Genomic DNA, 14,508 nt, shown 5'->3' with positions numbered 1-14,508 from the left:
TTTTTAGAACATTTTCCATATACAGCCTCATTTTACAGCATTGTGACAATTTAGGTCGTAATCCACAATAATAAAGTCCCAAATGGCGTGCATAATAAACATCAGCTTACCATCCATTTGTGAATTACTAGGCCCAGTCCATTTATCAAAGGTATCACTCAGTATAATTGAGGCCTGTCACTCCTAAAGATGTCATTTGTCGAAACTACCTAATCTACACAACCTTTTCTTTCACCTTCGAAAAGAATGAAAGGGACAAACATTTCGTCGACCTAAAAATAATTCACACGTCGTTCCTTATTCTATGATGCACGAGACTTCCTGCTTCAGTTTGGATGCAATTTGTAATACGACCAGCCTTTATCTCCTAAACGTTCAGACAAGATTAATGTTAGTTCACGGTCGTAAATTGGATCAGGCTCCATAATCGTTGCAGTACAATCTTGGTCACGTGCCGAATTAGATTTGACGGCCTTGAGTTGTTAAAGATCCTTCACAAAGTCAACAAAATAAGCCTCTTCTTGAATATCAATTTTATTTTATTCTTCCGACGACTTAAGATAGAATAGCCGGCGTTAATTGCCAAGCAAAAGTTCAAAGATCGCATGTCACAACTAACAATTTAATTGTGGGCGCCATAATTGAATTCACGCTTCCTTTATTCAAGCGAAATTTTTCCTCTACCATTCTAGAAGCCAGAGTATTATATCTCACCCGTTGAAATGTAACCCTAGACCCGTGTCTTAAGTTCGCTGTCTCATTTACTCGTATTGTTATGAAGTAAGATGGAGGATCTAGTTAGACTAGACCATGGATAAAAAACTTACTAGCGGAGGTGCCATAAGACGCATAATTTATGAAAGTTGTGCGCCAAAATGCAGGTGTCCGGGGGACGAGGAACGTTACTGTTTTCGCTCTTACTCGCATTCTTTGAACCCGACCATTTTTTTGCACTACCAAGAATGGTTGACAGATGTCTCAAACAACCCGGCCTCGTTAGTTCACTCGAAAATGATCGTTTTGGTCACGATTTTTATTATACCTAGAAGATGGTGCTTGACCTACCTGCATCACGGCATCTCTCATCTTTCCTTACTCCGTGAACTGGACACGTGAGTTCTGAATAAACTTGGCCTTGTCACCTGAAGGGCTTCTGGCGGCGCACGAGACGTCTATTTGTTATACTTTACAATGTATTATTAAATTAGTTTATGTTAGTTACCGTTTATATCATAACCCTTATAACGTGGCCATGTGGTGACCCTGCGGAGTATGTATTGTAAATCTTATGTGTTTATTGGTTGTGTAAATAGATTTGTTTCTTGTTATGTACCTACCTGTTAAAGGAAGGTACCTAATGTGGCTATTTTTAGATCTCACGTGTTTTTTTTTATATCAATCAATTTGATTTAAATTAAATAGGTATGTACAAGAATGATTGAATATTTAAATTGTAGACTCGATTTACCAATCAATCAACACAGCGATAGTAGAAAAATTAAACAAACTATTTTGTTATCAGTTGCATAATTGACTGAGCAGCTATTGAGGTTTTTAATATAGGTAAGATTGTTTACAAAAACAATGCTGCAATCAAAATCGAGTACCTATTCAGTATCATATAATCTTTGCGATAACAACTATCAGTCCATTAATATTGGATGGACCTACATTATGTACCTAGGTACATACGATCATCGAATACCTACCAACGTAGGGACCTATATTGCAGGCTAATCAAACGCGCGTTGCCTAACCAACACCTACACAAATTAAACCTTTACATGTGTGCGTGCCTAGTGAAATTTATACAAGGCCGTTCGGTTTTTGCACATTGTGATAGCATAGTCGCACTTTATGTTACGTCACGGCATACGTGCTATAATAGGATGCTTATCGGACGAATCGCTAAACCCATACAACTGTCGATCGGGCGGCCATGACACCTAAACTAAAAGGACTTGCATACAAGCGTCCATAACTGGATAGAGATATGAAAAGTAATCAATTCTGATTAATAGATTAATGCCAGACAACTCACGTGTTGTATATTGGGTTTGCCCGACTTATCATTGATAACAAAAAACGTGATGCGATTTGGAAGTAGGACTCGGACTTGGTTGTACACAAACAAATAAATTATTTGTGCGGTGGTCAATCGATTCTGCTAATTTTACTATTGGTAGTTTGAAGGTGAATTGCCATCCATCTGCATAAATACTTATTACGAAACCGTATTTACCTAAATGACTGTTATTATAAAAACTTACAATATAATTAAACATAAGCTATGTTTGCTGTAATTGTAATAACAAAAATTGGATTATAATAACAATATGCACGTCGTTTGGCCGTGATACTAAATATACCTATTTATATTAATGTATGTAGTTTTCATAAACAAACATTAAAGTTTTGTGTGAAGCAGTCTGCGTATTTAAACGTGTTTAGCTAGAAATCACGTTTCGTGCATAAAAACTACATGGTTGAATCTTGACTTCATGTTTTTCTATAGACACTATTTGTAAAAGAAAGAAGAAAATGAAGAATTATGTATTTCCGTAGATCTGCTATACTGTAATACTGGGTAGAACAGCAACGCTGAAAGGAAAACTTGTTCTAGAGATTCAGTTTATGATTCTATATGCAAATATAAAAGTGGCACATAAATACGAGTATAGTACGGAGTAATGGAAAATTCAAATTACGTACGGACATTTCACCACTCGTTATTCCTGCAATTTGCTTAATATTATCTTATCTACTACATATTTATACGAGAGTAATTCAGCAAAGAATAACCCCACACGTACGTCAGTAGACTCTGGTTATCACAGCTATAATTATCTAAACGTGTCTATTTAAAGTTTTACTGTTAAAAATACACTGATTTGCATAAAGATACTTTGCCCTTCGAAGCAAGTTCACAGTACCTACACATTATTTATTTTTAATTTTGTACAGAAGGTTGAATGGCTGATAGAATTCAATAAGTCATATTCAATGAATAAGAAAATTCACGGTGAGATTATTACGTAAGTTTTACTCTATCGTGGTAGTGAAGGACATAAATTGCTCCGAGATACAGCAAGTACTAGGTCTGCAGTGTAAGATCGATAGCGGGAAGGATGCAAGGACATTTGCTTTTTAAAACAGTTACGTACGTACGTAGAATCTTACAGGAGTAATTCTAAGTCTAGAATAGTGAGTGAGACACTTGAAGTGGATATTTCTTATGGTCGTAGGATCAGAGGCGCCATGTCAGTCGTTCGTATGTTGATTCGTTGCCATAGAAACTAAATGATGACGTACATAGGCGCTCTAGATTTGATCTTGGATTATGTAGGATGTCTCGCAATTTTTTTAATGGAATTATCTGGAATTGAACACTAACAGCCAGTTTCTTCATCAAAAGTTAAAGCCAAAGTAAAAGTCAAAGTAATGTCTAAAGTAAAAGTAACGGTCAAATTCAATTTTTCTATGAATTTTGCTGTCACTTTAGCCTTGAAAATACGAATTTGACCGTTACTTTTACTTTAGACATTATTTGACTTTTACTTTTGATGAAGAAACTGGCCTCTAGGGAAGTAGGATTGCATGAATCCACGAAGCAGGAGACCGCAATTTTCTTAGAAGACAAATAACCAAGTACAAGCCATTTTAAATGTTTTTAAACTGAAATGGTCTGCAATATGCGTGGATGACGTCAATCGGTTGTTGTGATATTGACTGTTTTCATACTTTTGGGTCGTTACAAAAATATGCGTTGGGGAAAATTATTGGATTTATGCTTCAATGTCCATGATAAGTATGATGAATCTGTTTATTTTATTCCAATGGTATTTAATAAAAACGTTTGGGATTGGGAGCATGGAATGTACTCAAAAAAGTAAATAGCCATAGCTATTATCTAACTAATGTATGATCGGTTTAATACTCGGCCCAAAAATAAATGCAAAAGTGAATTTATTTACGAAAAACAAGGTTAGCAAAACTGGAATTTCTTGAAATTGAATTTAGCGAGCGGAAAACTCGTCGAATTACCTATTTGCAAACGAAACAGATAATGAAAGGAAGCGCGAAAACTGGCTGGAAACGAGATTTCCTTCGACTCGCGATACTCGAACAAACTGACCTACATGTGTATTATGAACGAGGTACCCCTTCAACGGTATGAAACTCGTCGTAAGCTTTAAAACTTTCCTCAACTACTTTGCTTGTCTGAAGTTTGCTACTACTTATAGTTATTGCATAACAATATTGTATGAACAGAATATTGTCACGAGTCACGAGTGAGGCATCAAACGACTGACTTCATAGTCCTAGATGCAGCAGTCTCTGGCAGTTGAATTCGCACCGGCAAACTAATTTGACGGAGGTCAAATATGACCACAAAGCAACATCACTAGTTCCACTGTAATCAATTTGGAAAGCTTCGAAGTAGTCTGAGAGCAAAATTATTTCGAATTTACATAATCATATTAGAGGATTAATATTATTCATTAATTCGATATGTCACATGCAGATTTCACGTTCCATTACCCTTTACAATATTCTAAGACGAATAGATTTATCATATTTTTTCAATCGTCTTTACTTTGTCTTGCTTGGTAGTTTTCCAACACCTGCTTTAAAATTATCAATGGCTAGCGATTTCTTTATCAAACTGATTATTTTTCAACGTTTAGGTACATGAAGGGTTCGGCAAAGTTATTGCTTTTTCCATCATCCGCATTTTGCTCACATAGCTATCGACTGGATATAAATTTTATCTAATAGCTTGTACTGGGATATTCCAAATTGAAAACCTCGGTACCTAACATACCCCGATCTGAGATTCCACAGGTCCTCCTTCATAGAAGTTTCATTTACTATCGCAAAGAGGAAATTAATATAATTCCATTACTTCTACACTCAAGGATTGTCCCACATATAACAGTGTTACATATAATAAAATTACACTGTTTGTTCTAGAAGGTCACGGTCAGACACAGGCGGTCTAGGCTCACAGGGTTATAGCTTATTGCTTCTTTTAGTACCCACATCTATGGAGGAAATACACGCCCAATTGGCCTTTCCAACCATTGATTTTACGAGGCTTTTCTTTAAGGGTCAGACTGCCATTGACATTTAACTTTCACAACAAAAATTGCGTTTTATCGTAATTATGTAATTAACCACTAATTTAATTAATGATGCGGCCTAAATATTAATTAAATTCTCTTTTCCTGCTAAAATAATTAATTTCGTCGAATTAATTTAAATCATGGTCATATTTGTTAGTTTTTGCAATAGTTTAGTCATAATTTAGCTCGCTAATAAAGCATTGACTTGTAAAGTCCTGGAATCAACACAGCTTTTAGATCTGAGTAATCCTGTTACTAAGTAACATCCGAATCTGCTCCCTTCCAGCCGAAAGAACTTATCCTATAATCGCATCGTCGAGTTTGGATACCACGTCAAAACCTCTTTTATACGGTTCACAGCCTCTGACCTTTGATTGTTTACAGTTGTAGCAGGTATTTTCTGTAGGAAGTCAATTCAGTATGTTTGTGTGTAACGGTCTTTTCAAATTGCAGTGTACCAGCTGTTGAGACATCAACTAAACATATGCTGTGGCACGTCAATTATTGTCAAACGCTCCACAGTTACTAGTTCCTCGTATTTGGGTCATAAACCAAGCCTTAATAGCGATGTCACAACTTAAATTGAGACGTGACGTCTAACGTACGATTAATCTGGAGCTTTCTGGAATATGGAAGCAAGGATTGGTTTATTATACTAAAGTTCGTTTGAAGCAATGTTTAGTTTTTCGCAATTCGAACCGGAGCAGCCAAAATAAACAAAAATATCAAAGCAAATGCCGGGGATTGCCAGCCATTTTGTTTTTTTACATTCATCTTTCACCGGAGCAGTTGTACAGACTTTACGATCACTACTTCAAATGATGTTTAATTAAACTTTTATAATGACTTTTTACTGGCGGAGAAGTTATGGGTCTCGCTCGTTATATTATTGTATTTGTAGGACAGTTTGCTTCCACGTGGACTCAACGGAGAGAATTGTCACTGCAAATTGTATTCGAATGATAATAATGTCTCATGAATCATAAAGAGCAATAAACCTAATAACAAAACACGGTTACGTTTATTTAATAGTCTACAATTTGTTCTAAACAAAATCCGTACATAACCATGACCAGTTGACAGACATGAACAGACATTTAAATGCTGCACCCAGGTGTTTGTCGTCAACGCTTGCGCGTGAGCATTATGTCAAGAACAAAGACACGCAAGCCGCACGCGCCGCGAATTGTTCACTGGTGACGCAGAACCAGTAGCATCTATAAACCCAAAGTGCTCAAACGCTTATGCATTACGTAGATCAGATAACGATTCTGATCATTGTTAGAAAGGTTATGGTGACAATCGTGATATAAATGAGTAAAATTTGACGCAACCGTTTTGACAAATTAGATTGTAGAGCGAATATGGGATGCCCCATTTTGGCAACTATGGTCCTACCTGTCTGCAAAAAAAGTTATGGAATACCGAAGAATGTTTGAAGACAACGACTAAATGTCGAAACATTGTGTCGTAAGAGCTTAGTTACTTGACCATACCGGGTTATTCATTAGTGCCTTTAATGAGTCAACGAACCAATGACATCGCACATCATTTAGCTCTACCTTTCTAAAGGTACATTTGTGCGGCAGTTAGTAGGATAATTTTCTTGTTCAAGGGGCTCCGGTCTTGTACCTGCCCTTGGGCGCCATTGTGTAGTATGCAGCCCCATTGTTTGCCAGAGAGCTTAGTACACGCCTCCGGATTACAATTCCTCGTTGAGGACGTTTTAAAAATCTTGAACGTTGCGAAATGTGCAAACTTATTTCTTAAGATTGCAAATAGATTTGGAAACATCTTGAAGTTTACTCAGATGAATCACTGCCAGAAATATTTGAGATTAATGATTTAAAGTGTCTGAGGCTACTGTGGTTTTAATAAATATTTGCCTTATGCGTTTTCCTTCGCTTGCAGTTAAGTACAAGGTGTGGTTACATCCGTATTGTACCGTAGCGTGGCTGGAAATCTGCAGCTCTATAAACAGTATTGTTACCGGTCGCGGTTCTCGGTACTCCGAGGTGACCTGCTTGCTTCATTCCGATGCCCAGGTGTTCTATATTTATATTCCATCCTGTCTGCAACATCGTGCGTACATCACGTTTGCTTATACAAACCTACATCTGTACCACGAACCAGATCTTATATCTCTTCCATATTTATTTTTATATCTGTATCTACGGGTGTTATATAAACTTGTGCATTCATACCAGTTTCTTGAACGAGTGATGTCTTTGTTTACTTACCTCATAGTTATTTCATTGAGTGGCTATTTGTAAGAAGGCTCGACTCGCATGCTGGACCTTTGCCCACTCGTTTTCTACTACCACTATAGCTTTGTATTACTCGCCTACACATTAAATTGTACGTAGATAGAATGCGACCGGATTTTCAAGACTCCGCCGCTTTATTGGCAGTCTCTGGCATAGACACGCTGTCCGCTCTACACAGAAAATATTGCTAAATGTAACAAGTTATTTAGGGATTTTTTAATCATAATATTTACGTTCAGTGTTTACGATCACCAGTATCGTGTTTGCAATATTTATAATATCTAACAGCGATAAAATTTACATGAAAATCAAATCATTTATAAAGTTTCTGAACGTTTTGAACGCGTTAAATTAAGTGCGAAAAATTCGTATTGTTGTTTCGCCGGTGTTAAAAATCCGCAAGGGATTTACAAAACCAAAGCGTAGCTAACCTACCTTCATCAGTTATTAACTCCATACAACCTTCATTTTGTTCCCTTTTATTCAGATTTTGATTAAACTTCGACCGAAAATACATTTTACAGCACTTACTTTTCTTCATTTTTATGAAGAAAAAAAAACGGGCATCAGTTATGCAAGACAAGTTCCGGCCCCATTAATGTTACAAAAAGCTTTTCATTTAATGGCTGTTGTTTCCTTTCACGTGGCTACTTCACACGCGACCGTTCGACACCCACGATTGAACTCAGACCTATTCTTAATTCTTCACACCTATGAACTCACTACTCTTAGAAATACGAGTTTGATCGTTCATTCTATCGTTCTCTTATACAGTCTCTTCTCCACTTCCAACCTCGATTCAATATTAAAGAAAGCTATATCAACCTGTTAAAATAAAATCTTCATATTAAGATTTGGAACAACGACAATGTCCAGGAACATTGCCAAGTCCTCTTATAACCCGGTTGTTTGAGATACTTAGTACGATGCAGCTAAATAGCTCAATTATCGGTACACGTCAAGGTCTGGGAAGCCTCGTACGTGGAACAGAACAATTCGCTAATGATGGATGTAAGCGTTCTATTTTTTACACGGAATATCCTATTTATAGGAGCGCTGTACCGGATGATACGCTGGCTCTAATAGCCGTGATCGATGAACCACTAATCGGTGTCGAGCTCCAAGGGAGTATTAGTTATCTACCGGAATTTCCCGCTTTTCCTGATCCTTTATTAGATTGCCTTCAGAACGCTGAGATGTATACCAGTTTATTTTGAACCTCTACAGCAGTGGTTCTTAACCTTTTTGATATGAGGGACCACTTTAACTAAAGTTTGTCTTGCCGGGGACCACCTCATCGGTTTACCTAAATTAGCACTCATTTCTTTATTATTTATAAAAAAAAAGCTGAATTTTTGGGTCAGTTCTACTCAAAGCTAAACGCATGTCGGCAGTTGTGTAGGTAAGCAAATGCAAATAAAGAAAAACTGGCCCATGTAGTTTCCAATTGCGCGAGCGAAGCGAGCGCGAAATTTTTATCGGACTTAAACTAAATATTACATAAAATGTAGCCCAAATGTACTTAATTTTTTGTTTGTTGAGAAATGCAAAAATAAGGGCATAAAGTTTCTGAATACGCGAGCGAAGCGAGCGCGAAATTTTTATCATACTGAAAACAAAAATTACGTACAATTTAGCCCTAATTTAACGTTTTGTTTGTTGACAAATGCAAAAATAAAGGCCATAATACAGTTTCTGAATACGCGAGCGAAGCGAGCGCGAAATTTTAATTATTTTTTAAGACTCAGAACCAAAATTACGATATACGTCCATGCGAAAACCCCCGCTCGCAATTATAAGTTGATAAATATTAAGTTAGATAACGTATAGCAACGTCGCGAAGCTAAGCTTCGCGGACCACTTGGAATGCCTCCAGGGACCACCAGTGGTCCGCGGACCACCGGTTAAGAACCACTGCTCTACAGTAACGCTCATAAAAATAACTCAAAAAGATTCACCGATTTTTATTTTTAGATCGTGGTTATCTTAATGTTCCTCTCCAGTTGTAACAAGTGGGACATTTTTTTTCTACCGTTTCTGCGTGCTGTTGCAGCTTATAAATATCCCTTTCTCTATTACTTACCTGAACTCCGCAATTTCTTAATATTTTGAAATGAAAGCTAATTTTTTAACTAGAAATCATGCCTGACAATGCTAACATTCTGAGAAAGAATTTCCTACCTACCAGTTAGTCTATTGTTTATGTTTAAGACAATAGCTGGACCATTAACCATAACAACTGTATTCGTACACATGGAATACGTTTCTCTATTCTTGTTTATAATATGTGTAGAAATGGTATTAAGATTTGATACCTCACATTTTTGGTATTAATACTTCCCTTACGTGTTTCTTTAGAGGTTCTGCACTTAATTGAATTGCCAATTCTTTTCGTTTTGGCACGGATGTTTTAAAATCACTTATTCCTAAAATACCCAGTGCTTCAATGTTTCCAGCCACACCACCTGTCTCCAATGCAATAATTCCCCCTTTCTATGGACTGGCGCCAAAAAATTCAGTGCAAATGTCCCCGGAAAGATAGCTGTAATTTAGTGCGGTCTCATTGCGATGTTTATTATTCTCGGCTGACACGTATTTATTCCTCACAACAGGCATATTCGAGAATTCATCGCTTCAATAATAATATCTTCTACGCGACCTTGCTTGATAAGAATTATGTTTTGTGTGGTGAACGCTTTCAGATGGATCGGTTGATAGATATTGAGATGTTTGCTTTTGTTATTGATATTATAAGAGTAATGGTTATTTCGAAACCATATCCACTGTCTGTGAGATTGCCTTTTCTCCCACGTTCATTTTAGCATGATATCGAATTTTTCTGATGTAGGTATTATGTGAGTTTTTAGGCGTTGAATGTTTGCAACGAGACAATTCAGCAGCTGTTGAAACAATCCCTCTTATATCCGAGATGATGTAAGAACACGATTGAGTCTTGCCACGTTCTAGCGCTGGTAATATTCCCTCTGTTGCGTCGTGCCATTGTTTAGCGATTCGGTTTGCTAGGGCTGAACAATTTGGTATTATACCTACCTATAACAACAATATCCATTCACTAGTATTTTGAGTATCTTTGAGCTGTGCCACTTCTTCATTAATCGAGTAAAATTATATTCATGGTTACGATTCTGCATAAGTTACGTCCTCTGAATAACAAAGCGTCAAAAGTGTATGATATTAAAGGCACAGGAATAAAATCGCACAGATTGTATTGCTGTAGTTTTCCTTATTATTATTGTTCACATACAATTATCCTCAATTAGCCTGAAGACTGTTATTGGTAGTGCGATATCGCCTACCGTGCCGTAAGAGCATTTAATTATGAGCTCGAACGCATTTGTATAATGAAACATTGACTTGAAATCATATTATGTCAGCCAAGCAACTTTGAATAGTAATTTATTATGATATAATAATGTGGCAACCTTACGTATAACGGAGAAAGAGCACGTTTGACCCACAAAATAATCGACGAAGCAGTTCCGTCTGACATTTTGTACTAACTTTTAATTATCACCATTGTTTCTCTGTATGACTAAACATATGAAAATGAGAATCTTCAAGTAGCAAACGAAATGCAATGGGGACATTGCAAGTGGCAGAATTGCCGACACTAACGGTTTTACAAACTGTTATTGAAATATCGGTACCACTGTAAATAAATGTGGAATTGTACATGTTATAAATACATTTATGTAAGCACCTAAAGCTATATTAGTCAGACAAAAATTGGGGCGTCTCTGTATAAATTATTCATTGTAGTGGAACAAAATAGCTTTATCTACTTTGGGTAGTTTCCACAAACAACTCCTAAATAAATAAATGAAGAAAAATACTTTTAGAAAAAATCTAATGTTACATCTAAATTGTGACCTCGAAAAGTCCAAATCATCTCTTCCTTCTCTTAAGAAATTCCAATAATGTAATGAATCAACTGTCTCTTGCTTAACTCAATATCGTTGCGAAGAATAAACTTGGAAATAATATTATCTTCATTACACATTCAATTACTGCTCTCGTGCTGTGTTAAAACAGCACTCTAGTAGATCTCTCTAAGAGGAAGGACAAAAGAAAATATAATAAAAGTATCGATTTCCAAGCCAAGAGCACGAAGTGATCAGCGAATTCAATTTAGCAGTATGAAACTTTAGAACAAACACTTTGAAACTGCGAGAATTTATCGCCATGGAGGCGAAAGGCATGTTGGAAGTGGCACGGCAACGACCTTGACCGAAAGTGTTTGCGTACCGATAAACATTTCGAAGAATTTTCCGATACACATAGATGGGACTAGCTGTCTATACAATTATCGATCAGTCTACCAAAAGTAACTATTAACCCACTACCTCATGTCTAGGCCGTGGCATAATACTTTACAGACTGGCACTAACTAACACAGACAGACATAATACCAACTTCGGTTATCACATTAATTTACACTCAAACAGAAAGCGATAAGGCTGAAAATAGAATTGAAGTCAGATAACAAACAGCCATAATCGGTATTAACGAAGTTTGTATAAAATTTAATCCAGCTTATGGATTTTGTTTTGCTATTGAATGAAAGAACAACGTTGCGGTTGCATAATGTATTCTAAGAAGTTGGGTGGCAGTTCTTTGTATTCCTTATTGACTTTGAACCTACTTGTTTTAACGATTAGCTGACAATCCAGACGGCTTTAATGTTTATTGAAACTCCGAGAATCTAAGAATTCCGTTACATGGCTTATATCTTGTAACTCTTTGTCAGTCTCCAAGAAGTAAAACAAATCTTTCTTGTTCGCAAGTTTCTGCAACAATAAGAATCTCTTCTAGATTATGCAAAATTCATAGAAATCGTTAGCTGTGTTTATTACTATTTATCTTGAGAAAATATTTATGTCCGCTGTAGGTGGCTGGTTAGAAACTGTAGCTGCAGGCGAAAGTCAGTTTCTAGTCTACTTGTGTGAGAGAACAGTCACGACTATGATATTTTCATTATTATGATTACTTTCGATCAATATTCGAAGAGGGTCTTTTGTCATAAATCACTACAACAATTTAGTTATATTTAGAAGTTCTCCCACAAGGCGTGAAAGCAACATTATCTAGGTCGCCGTTCCTTATGATAATTATTCTGAGAGGTCCACGTTCAGCAATGGACATCTTTCTGTCGATATGAATATAAAGACAAAAATTATCTCTAGAAAGCTACACAAGACCCACGAGTTTATCACAATATGCACTCTCTTATCTTTAATTCCACCACGCAACTGTAAATGTTTGTATAGTACATACAAATGCACTCAGTACAGCAATATTGCGATCGAGTCTAGAAGGAAATTGTTGAAATACCGCTTCAAAATGCCGGCGCTCGCAGCCACGGCAACTGTGAATGACTCCATGATGAAGCTCATACCGGTCATACAGTTTGCATGCACTTACCAATATACATTAAAGCCCAACGGGATCCCGAAAATATATTATGATTATATAAAAGCAACAGCAGATTTTCGTTTATGAGATTAATTTCCGTTAGTTTATTGATTCAGATTATGAATGCAAGTGCTGCAGCAGTGCCAGCTACACTATCAACTCCATATTTAAACGATTGCGGAAGAGATTGTTACAATGCGGATATTGCATAAAGGATATAACCGTTACATCTTTTATTGTGATTACTTGAAATGCCGCCGATACTAGAAATGTATTCGGCAAAACATTTGCCGTCATTTACATATTCGAATTTTATGTCCTTCATATATCATTGTATAATTGCGGAATACTGACGTCACGGATCGACGAAAAAACGTGTCGCACGTGACCTGATGTGACCCATTCATAATTATTAATATTTATTATGATTTTAGCTATCTTTTGGGAAGGAACGATGTGCCATAGCAACATGTACTTGTATATGTATGTAGGTCGTATAGATATCTGTCGGCGTGGGTGATATCCTATACTAGAGTGAACATAGCCGGGATGCGGAGCTGGCGCCATCTGTGCAAACATTGATATTGACCTTCGGCGCTACGGTTGTTTGTCGCGAACCATCAATAACTTGCGAACGTTTTATTATAAACACTTGACGTTTTGATGATAAACATCAAATTGTACCAATGAATCGATATAGCCTCGTAACGGACTCAAGAACGTAGTAAAATCAATAGTATTGATTTGAACGGCTCCTCACATTCAATCCTCTCATACTTAGTTATAGAAGACAGGCTTCGTCTGCCCTTTTATTTCAGCAAACTGCATTGTGCATGCAAATATTTACGGCCGTCTCAATCGATATCAAACCTTTTGGGAGTACAGAGAACCATTTGACCTTTTTCAAAATGTCATAGCCTGAATTAATTGTCAACTGTATTTTTGTATGCGTTTTTTACCAATGCCTGGGAGGTTGTCTAAAAATAGAAGAGCATCGTTAGCGCTTTGTTGACGATTTTTTTTAAACCTACACAAGTAAATAATGCATTCAATACAAATTGGCCAATTTACTTTGACAATTATTGCAAATAGGTACTGCAAAAAAGACGCCGATCATTTTGTTTTTGCTAGAAAGGCATCAGCTGTGTCCGTTTTCCAGTAAGTCATAAAGCGGACACAGTGTTATATTCTTGGAGTTAATCGGCCGAGACTGGTTTGACAGTCGTCACGGTGTTCGCCTGTGTCGCTGCTTACGTTGAGGCTAGATAGGCGCCGTTATCGCCGTCAAAATGGCGGCGCGTGGCGTCGGCCATTGCACGGCGCGGTCGTTGACGCGGCCCGGCCGGTGGCGTGGCGCGAGTATTGATTGCCTTGGTACGGCCGCCGACGTACAGCGACATCTAGTCGCTAGGAGTTGAAGCTTTGTCTTTGAGTTGTGAGGATAGATGGCGTTAGTAGTGTGTTGGTTTTATTTGATATTCTTTTTGTTTTATTTATTTATTTGAATAATGAAATAAGAAAACAATAGCCTATAAATTAGGACAAAAAAATATAAATCAATACTTGGCCCATTGTAGCGAGTCGGTGGAAATAAATACTGTTTAATAAATCTGGGTTGTGAACCGTTCATTTATTTAACTTAAATGTTACTTTAAAATACAATTAATGTACTAAAAATCAAT

General features: G+C 36.9%; 1 protein-coding gene across 3 annotated transcripts in view; it reads left to right on the top strand.

The window, feature by feature from the left end:
• LOC110373931 (cytokine-like nuclear factor N-PAC) overlaps positions 1–14,508 on the top strand; it is a 52,594-nt gene that overhangs the window by 31,162 nt on the left and 6,924 nt on the right. The gene's annotated exons all lie outside the window — the stretch shown is intronic.

This window comes from Helicoverpa armigera, chromosome 19 (assembly GCF_030705265.1).
Source record: "Helicoverpa armigera isolate CAAS_96S chromosome 19, ASM3070526v1, whole genome shotgun sequence".
NCBI lineage: Eukaryota > Metazoa > Arthropoda > Insecta > Lepidoptera > Noctuidae > Helicoverpa > Helicoverpa armigera.
This window is presented reverse-complemented; position numbering and strand designations above follow the sequence as displayed.